Source organism: Dipodomys ordii, unplaced genomic scaffold (genome assembly GCF_000151885.1).
Source record: "Dipodomys ordii isolate 6190 unplaced genomic scaffold, Dord_2.0 Scaffold1, whole genome shotgun sequence".
Lineage (NCBI taxonomy): Eukaryota > Metazoa > Chordata > Mammalia > Rodentia > Heteromyidae > Dipodomys > Dipodomys ordii.
Window position 1 is genome coordinate 46,195,356 of NW_012267217.1, and position 9,351 is coordinate 46,204,706.

Here is a 9,351-nt window from a genome sequence, read left to right on the forward strand (position 1 = left end):
GGTGCTCCTCTACACCCATTATCCTTAGATTAGGCCTTCTGATAATGTCTTCCAAGTGTTGGCTAGATCTCTCATATTTCTTGGACTTGTCTTGGATGATTGTATGTTCTTTCTCTATAATATCTAGGCTGTCTTCAATTCCTGAGATTGGATCTTCTGCATGGTCTAACCTGCTGTCAAGATTTTCTACTTTGTTTTTCATTTCTTTTCCTTCTAATTGGTCAGCTTTGATGGCTTCAAATTCTTTGTTGAAGCTTTGTTTTAGATCTTGTATGAACTTCTTTGCTTCCTTAATTTGGTGTTCAGTGTTTATTCTCAAATCACTTAGTTGATTGATTATGGTTTCCTTGGACTCCCATTCCTTCTGTTGGGTTCCATTCAGCGTTCCCTGTGTGGTCTCCCTGACTTCCTTCAGCTCTTTGTTAATGGATCCCATGAATGCCTTTAGTGATCTTTGTGTGATCCTGCTCTCTCAATTCCTGTATTACTCTTTGCTTAGCTTCCTCCCACTCCCATTCATGCCATTCCCGTAGTTCTCTTTGAGTGTTCTCAGCCTTTTCACGTCATTCCTGCCTTTCTCTTTGAGTATTCTCAAGCTGCTCATGCAAATCCTCTATCAGTTTTTCAGTAGCTTCCTCATGCTCATGATATTCCTGTATAAACCTTTGGATTGCCTCCTATCTCTCCCTATCACGCTCATACAGAGTCCTTTGTAGGTTTTCAATCTTTTCCTGCATTGACCTTTTGTTTGCCTCCTCTCTCTCCCTATCACGCTCATACAGAGTCCTTTGTATGTTTTCAATCTTTTCATTTGTCATGTTTTCCAGCAGTGTTTGTAGAGCTACTTGGGAACTCTCCTCTGGATTATTCATTATCTGTTCTGTCCCCTGATTATCATGAGTGGGAGTTGAGATACCTGGACTTGCCATTTTTCTTGTTTTTTCCGGCTTACTCTGCCCATTTGGGATGAAAATAACACCTGTTTTTTTTTTTCTAGAACACTATCTTAAGGCAAGCATCAACCAAAGTCTGAATTTGCACAGTCAATAGTCTGCAGATACAATCTAGTTCAACAGATACATCTATTCAACATCAAACAACTATATATTAATGGGCTACGAACCGCAAAGAAGAATTTGGAAAACCAGAAATTATTAGGGTTAGGGAGAGTTGTGGGTAAAAAATAGGAATAGAGTGATGTGCGAAGGCACAGGAAGAGTTAACTAAGTCCTAATCTCAAAGTAGGAAATAGGTTGGATAGGATGAAAGTAGAGAGAGAGAAAAAAAGAAGAAAGAGAAAGGGAAAAGAAACCAGAAAAAATAGAAAAGTAAAAATTAATAATATTATGCAGGAAAAAAACAAACTATTCAGAGAAGAACGTGAATATAATGAGAGAAGGGGAGGGATATAAAGGAGATGTGAAAAACTTAAAAATAAAAATACTTAAAATATTATATAGGTATGAAGAGGTAGTACTGTTATTAAGGAATTTAAGTCAGAGATTTTGAATTGAGTAATAAATTTGTGGATTAAGTGTGTACACAATGGGGGATAGGGTCTAATAGTCAACTACGGGTTTATCTGAGGATGTGCAGAACAACAATTAAGTCACATAAAGAAGAACGAAAGAGAAGAAAAGATGAAAAGGATAAGAAAGGAAGAAAAAATCAGAAGTTCAGTAGAGCTAAACAAAAAACAAAAAGAAAATTTGTTTTAAAAAAAAGAAAAAAGAAAAGAAAGAAAAATGCACACACACATGTATCCCTAAAATAAAAATTATAAGGGGAAAAAAGTTATTACAAAACAATTTTTTTCAAAAAAGGTAAAAATTAAAAAAAAAATTTAGAAAAGAAAAAAGTTTTTTTATAAAAGGTACCAAAAAAAAAAAAAAAAGAAGAAAAAAGTTCTTTGATTTTTTTGGAGGGGTGGGACAAATCCTGTATCTCCCTTGTGTCCATAACCAGCCTCTTGTTGGAGTCTCTGGTCTGCTTGTGGTCTTGTGGCTTGGTTGGTGTCTTTTGCTAGTTTGTTCAAACAGGCAGAAAAATGCTCTGCTTTACCCAGGATTTTGCGATCCTCCTCCCAGGTTAGTTCAATGGGAGGGAGATCTGCTTTGAATATCATAAAAGAGGGAGATGGCTTTTTCCTCAAGTTTGTAGATGCTGTGATGAGGCTAGGTTCTGGGTAGAGTTGAGGCCTTTCAGCAAACAGTAGCTTTTCCAGGGGGCTGGTTTGTGAGAAACTCATGTTTACTGAATTTCAATTGATTGTTGAGGCTGCTAGAGGGAGGGGCAGCCTCTGGCTCTGATTACCCAGTGCAGAAAGCCACTCCTAGGGCTGGCGCCTGAGCTGGGTGACTTTTCCCTGGGTGGAGCTGAGTCTGGCAGGTCAGTTAGGTTCTTGTGACCTGCTAAATGACTCTAGTTTTATTCCAAGGCTTGAGTTGGAGCTAGCAGCTCCTCTGAGCTTTGTCGGTACTGGGTGTGGGAGGGGTGGCCTTCCCTCCTCTGCTCCCTGAGAAGGAGTGAGGACGTCAGGCTTCTACTCACGCCAAGTCTTGGTTCCTGGGTCCTCTCTGGTCTGTGAACTGCAGGATGAAAATGTCTGCTCCTCGTCGGTTCTTGCTGGTGTTGAGTAGAATCCACTCGCCCGCTGCGTCTGGCTCCTTCATCCTGGACTCTGTGATTCAGATATGGTGGGTATGGCCGCAGCCGCCACCATTGCCACCGCCACGGTGGCTGCTGGCAAGTGCTCAGAGCTGTCTCCTTGCCTGGATTTTCCCTCTCTGGCCTAACTCTCTGTCCTGTGATGGTACACTTGGTGTGATTCTCTGGCTTAGGACTGTTCACTGGAACTCTAAAACTGCTTTCTATGCAAGAGCTTGTTTAGCCTCCAGCTTCTCCTCCGCCATCTTCCCGGAACTCTCTCTTTCTTCCAATTCTACGGCTTGAACTCAGGCCCTGTATTTTGTCCCTGAGCTTCATTTGCTCAAGGCTAGCATTCTACCACTTGAGCCACAGCTCAACTTCTGGCTTTTTTGGTGGTTTAGTGAAGATAAGAGTCTCATGGATTTTCCTGCTCTGGCTGGCTTTGAACTACAATCCTCAGATCTCAGGCTCCTGAATAGGTAGAATTACCAGTAGTACTCACTAGTGCCCAGCTTCATCTCTGCTTCTTTGATAGCTACTCAAAGTCTGAGAATAGTATGGAAATTTGTGAGGAATTAAATGAATGTGGGATTGACTGAAATGGAAATGCTTAAAAAACATATACCATAGAGTGAATGGTACTTCAGACTGAAGCTGTCTGTTTAAAATAGCCATGATAGCTGAGCATGATGATGTGTTCTTTCATTCTCAGTCACTCAGAAGGCAGAGGCAAAAGAGCCATGGCTTCCAGCTAGCCCTAGCAAAGTTAAGAAACCATATCTCAGAAACAACAAAGGAAAAGGCTATGGGCATGGCTCAAATTGGAGAGTGTATGCCTAGACTGTCCAAGGCCCTGTGTCCCATCCCCTGTGTTCTGTCTTCAATACTACAGTAATAAATCAACAAAAATATAAACAAATATATTTCCAATTCCCTATTATGTATTAAAGGAAAATAAAATTATAAAATCATTTTCTCTTTATGAATGAAAATAAGCAACCTTGGCTAATTTAAGATGGAATTCATCACAAAAGCAGAGTTCTGAAAAGTAATATCAGGTTAAAGTAGCAATTTTGGAGATGGGAAATTTCGCAAAGCATTCACTGATGCTGACACAGAATTTCAGGAGCAGTCATGATGCTGCCAATGGGAAGGAACTAACTCTCATGTCCTATTTTATTAAAACCTGCTCAAAATGCAATTTCCAGAGAAGGAAAAATAAATCATCCAAACTTAATGTTATCCTTGCCTTGGGCAGAGGGAGAACAAGGCTCCTAGGTTTTCTTTGGAAGAAGTTGTCTCATCCTATGGAAAAGAGACAATTTCTTCCAAAGGAAATTGCCCTTGAGGAAGAACAATTAAGTTTTAAGTTCCTCTATAAAATTTCCGGGACTACTAATACTTTCAATATATTTCTGAATTGCCTGCCTAGGCTGAGGATGCAGCCAAGAACTAGATGAATATAAAAATCTCTTCGGTACAAGTGTGGTAATAGTTCCCAAATGGCAAGTTGTGTCATAGAAATGTATGACAGAAGTAACTCAGCCTGAATATTCAGTTTTATTCCTTCAAGAATAGCTGTTAAGTCCATACACCTGTGGCTCCTACCTATAATCCTAGCTACTCAAGGGTCTGAGAATCATGGTTTGAAGCTAGCTGGGGCAGGCAAGTCCCTGAGACTTTATCTCCACTTAACCAACAAAGGGCCAGAAGTCTGTGGCAAAGTGGTGGAATCCTCTGAGTTTTATTTAGCTCTAGGACTGGCACCCCCTTCCTCACCCAACACGAATACCCATGAGTTACCTAAATATTGGAGGAATGAAATAAGCATCAAGGAAAGGAATAAAATCTCTGATGCAGTTCAGTTAAGATAATGCCATTTATCAAATAGAGACAAACCCAGTATTAATGTAATCCAGAAAGAAAGCAACTGGATCTTGCAACCAGCAAGAGAATCTTTCTCCTTCATTTGATGTAAATGAGAAAGGAGAATTACAAAAGGGTTTAATCTGGAGCAGCGACATCCCAGTTACACAGCAGTCATTCTGAGGGCAATAGGAAGAATGCTTCAGATGGAACAAGAGTAGAAACAAGGAAATTAAATCTACTCCTGGTCTAGGCAATTGAGATAAATGAAGTGATTTAAAAAATACTGGGAAGGTAAAAAAGGAGCAGAACAGATGAAAAGAATTGAGGTAGATGAACAGAAGAGGCTTTCCCATTGCTGACTTGAGGAATAGGATGGAGAATTAGGGCCATTTGTTGGGTTCAGGTGCATGGAAGTAATGGCAACAGTTCTAGAAGAAAGGCAAGGATTGATTTTTTATTTAGCGAGGGGAAAAAACAAAAACAAGGAGAGCACTCTGCAATAACTCCCTGCAACCAGGAGAAATGTGCATGCTACAACTACAAAACTGGGGCCAATCATAAGCAGATAAAAGATTATGTAAGACACAAGAAGCCTGAGCTCACCCACAGAAGAATAGGAGAAGGGAGATGAGAACTTCATTGAGAGTCCTGAAAACCACAGTTAAAGTTTAGTCCAGAAAACCTTGAAGACAATAATGAAAAGGGAACTCAAGACTGGCATACTTTGAAGAGTCAAAATGAATGAGAAAGGAGGAGGTGATCTGCAGTGCTGAATAAAAACGAGAATTTTCTATGGCGCTTTTCAACTTGGGTCCTGCAGAATGGCCCCAGCACTCAAGGGTGGCGAGAAGAGGAAGGGATGTTCTGTTGTCAATGAGTGGTGGCCTCATTGCATGCACCATCAACATCCACAAGTGCATCTACCCAGTGGGCTTTAAGAAATACCTCCCTTGTGCACTTAAAGAGATCGGAAAGTTTGCCATGACGGCGATGGGGATGTGTGCATTGATATTAGGCTCAACACAGCTGTCTGAGCCAAAGGAATAAGAAGTGGAAGCCATATGGGAAAATATGGAAGGATTTAAAGGTGATTTCATACAGATTACATACTTAGGCACTTTTAAGGGCATGGTTGATTCTGAAAAGGACAAAGTAACTGCTGGGGAAGTAAAGTAGTTTTCATCCTTTTTTGCCACTGATCAGTGCAATTTGGAAAGGTATTACTGGTTTTTTGAAATGAGTAAACTATAACCTCTAAATGGGAGAGCAAATTGAATAATTTTTGCATACGCTCAACCATTTTCATTTTATATCTGTTTTCTTCAACTGTCGCAGGCCAGAAGAGCTGCACATAACTGAGACTGCAAATACAATCTTTTCCAACACACTTCTTCAGGCAGCTATTATATAAAGTAATGGACTTGGCACTTGTGACTATACCTAAGGCTGAATCTGGACTCAGCAAGAAAGAGTGCCATGATTGATTAGCCATGTCTGCTATTAGCCCAGAACTAGGAACTGATCCTTCCAGATAACTTGCTGACACCAGCCTAGAAGTTTGACTTGCCAATTCAAACCTACTCAAAGAACTAACCAGTCCTTTAAGAAGGTCCTTGATACTCAAGCTTGAATAACTTGGATATAAATTCTCTTTATGTCTTAAAACCTTTTATTTTAAACATGATATGACATATATATATATTTTTTAATAGAGGACCTATTGTTTGTTTTTTTTCTCTTAGTGGTATAAGTATTTTCATATTGCAGTAATATAATTGTATAGAGCTGTCTGGGTTTATCATTGTGTTCAAAAAATTTGTATGTTGATGGAATGTTTGCAGTATTTCCTATACAATAGTTCTATCAGCATTAACTTTTCAGGGTTAGTACCTAAATTATTATTATACAAATAATCCTTCTCAGTCTCTTATGGCATCAGTACATTTTTGCTCCAATGTTGAAATACCTTCTTGTAGTTTAGTTGAGATTGCCTGTGAATACAGACCCGCCTGAACTACAGATTACACCCACTTCCTTGTATGTGCTACACAGGGGTCTGAATGTGTGGGTATTATTTCCCCGGAGTTGAAGAACTATGGCTACAAAAGAAAGGCAATGAAGGAATAAGCAAAGCATCAATTTTAAGACAAAGCATTCAACCAGAATGTTAAATCTGAAAGAACAGAACAGAAAAGGAGGAAAAGATGGTAGGGAGAAAAATCCAGCCTATCAATTATTTGGGCTGGAATTTTCCTTTGTCTTCAAATGTCAGCCTTACCCCAGGGGTCATGTTCAGTCACCCTAAGAACACTACAGCTGGAGTTCATTGGCAAGATGACTAATAGACAATTAGGGTACAATGGGGGCCATTTATTTTCTAAGCATGTCTTTAATTTGCCAGCCAGTCGAATGTTTGGAGGAATAAACTTGCTGTTTCGTGAGGTCTTGGTAACTTTGCTACAGTACCTGAGTAGGTGACATTCCCATACACATACTAATATTTCAGGTTAACAAGACCAGAGTATGGAGACTAGTAAAGTTTTTTTTTAAAGCAGACAAAGCTTTAAATTTCCTTTTAAAAAGGAAATGCTTCTTATTAATGATTTAACTTACATGCTTTTAGGGTATTATCACAAGTAACGTTAGTCTACAAAGGGTTTCAGTTACCATTTCTAAAAGTACCTTCTTATGGTTTTATTTTGTGTTAATGTTCTAAAGGTGGCTATTGAATATGAAGAAAATATAATTTAAAATAAGTACATTGCAAATGAAGGTTCCAGGACTCATCATGTACATGAAAACCCCAGATAAGCAAAGCTATATGGAAATTTGAAAGAACCGATTCTTTTAATGGGATAGTGTTATTGTGTGAGTCAAGGCCCAAGTAAAACTGATTTTATTCATAATCTGCTGCTGGTAATTTTTAAATCAGGTTCAAAGGCACAGTCAATGATGATAAACCAGAACGTTAAGTCCTATGACCTAAGCAACACAATAGAAACCTATAAATAAAACCTATAAATAAAAAATAGCACTCATAAAGGCTCTGTCTGCACACATGGGGTTATTGGATTTGAGATCAATGAAACTTCTATCATCACATTCACAAGTCATTTGTAACAACTGGGAAACTTATTTTACTAAAGATGATCAATATTTTCAAGAAATGTAAGAGACACTCATGTTGACACATAAAAGCGAATAATGTTGAAAAAATACAGTTCTTGTGAGAAATCCACTAGCTAACTAAATAGATGTTCAAAAAGTGTAGCACTTAGCATTTTTTAAATAAAGTATGGGAGAATGCTTTGTTTTGTAATTGCCCAGTGAAGAGTGCTGTTAGAAACATCTCGGCCAAGAGAAAAAACTTGAAGTGATTTTTAACTGTATGCTGATACCATTCTTTTTTTCTACTGGTAGATAGAATGTACACACAACTTTCAGTGTAAAGATTCTATCACAATACATAAAACTTTTTTAAATACAGTAAAAGGATTTTTTTTCTTAAAATCCTTTAAAAACTTTATAGGTTTTTCATTAAGATGACCACTGAATCTGTCAATCCTCAGAATAATATTAAGATTTTCATTAGGTCTGTTTGACTCTTTTTTTAATGATGGATATCCCTTTAAATTTACTATCAGATGGACTTCAGGAACATATAGTATGTGTATGTCTTTATATTCAATAGCAATAAAGAAGAAACAAGAGATTTTCTGCTTTAAAATCCAGATGTAGAAGCATTAATGTCACCAGAAGCATCATGTCACCAGCCAAGTTCCATGAAAATCAGCCCAGTGATTTTTTTTTTTTTTGTTATTGTTGGTCGTGGGGCCTGAACTCTGGGCCTGGGCGCTGTCCTTCAGCTCTTCAGCTCAAGGCGAGCTCTCTACCACTTGAGCCACAGCGCCACTTAGGGCTATTTCTGCTTAAGTGGTGAGGAATGGAACCCAGGGCCTCATGCAGGCAACGCATGAGCCACCTTCCCAGCCCAATGTGCTTTCTTTTTTTTTCTTTTCTTTTTTTAACAAATAATTAACAAACTCTATTTACATTCCTTCCCCATGAAATGTGTATAGACTGATTTTTCCAAACACCAAAACATCAGTTTGAAAACAAGTGGCAAAATGTATTTGAATTAAAAAAAAAAAAAAAGCAGGGTGCCGGTGGCTCACGCCTGTAATCCTAGCTACTCAGGAGGCTGAGATCTGAGGATCAGGGTTCAAAGCCAGCCCAGGCAGGAAAGTCAGTGAGACTCTTATCTCCAATAAAGCACTTGAAATCTGGAAGTGACGCTGTGGCTCAAGCAGTAGAGCGCTCACCTTGAGCTGAAGAGCTGAGGGACAGTGCTCAGGCCCAGAGCTAAAGCCCCACAACTGACAAACAAAAAACAAACATAATGAATCAAAATAAGAAAAATAAAAACTGTTCTTTTGAATTTTAGAGTAATTCATAATAATTTATGCTTATTAGTAATAATTGTCTGCTCAAATGCTGTGGCATTGCTTACAATGTCTCATGAAAAGAAATTAATACCAATGCCACTTCCTTGTTATTATGACTTCAGAAAGGAGCAAACAATGAAATCTCAAAATAAAGCTATGCTTCAGTTTGTCCCTAGGGATTACTTTGTGGGAGAGGAGGAGTCGGGAGGGAAGTGATACTAGACATCAAAATGTAATCTGCCAAATACTTGCAGCCAGAGGCAGCCAAATAAATTTGAATGAGAGTCTTAATGTCGGTCCTAACAATCCACCTTTGTCAATGTGATATCTCCTCTGGTTATTCTCATTTTAAACACTACTGCTATATTCCTAGTTACCTGCCCTAGAT